Genomic DNA, 395 nt, shown 5'->3' on the forward strand with positions numbered 1-395 from the left:
AGGTGTAGAACATTATATTAATACTATTATACATATTATTAATGTTCATAGTATAATTAGTTATATTATATCATATTATAAAAGTCTTCTTTTTCTGATTTGATCTGGATATCAAAGAAATTCAAGAAATTGGCGATTTTCATGATTTGAATACTTCGCGCGCTTCTTTGTATGTGCGTATTTTGAGGTTACGTTATTTCAAGTATGAAATACAAATTATATAAATATTAATATATATAATATATATATATTATAATATGGTACAATATATTAGTCATATTTATATCTAGATCCGCATTTAAAATAAATTAAAGAAATTGGCGATTTTAATGACATTTGAATATTTCGCACAATTTAAAAATAAAAATATATATGCAAGATCAAAATATTAATAA

Source organism: Belonocnema kinseyi, chromosome 9 (genome assembly GCF_010883055.1).
Source record: "Belonocnema kinseyi isolate 2016_QV_RU_SX_M_011 chromosome 9, B_treatae_v1, whole genome shotgun sequence".
NCBI classification, from domain to species: Eukaryota; Metazoa; Arthropoda; class Insecta; order Hymenoptera; family Cynipidae; genus Belonocnema; species Belonocnema kinseyi.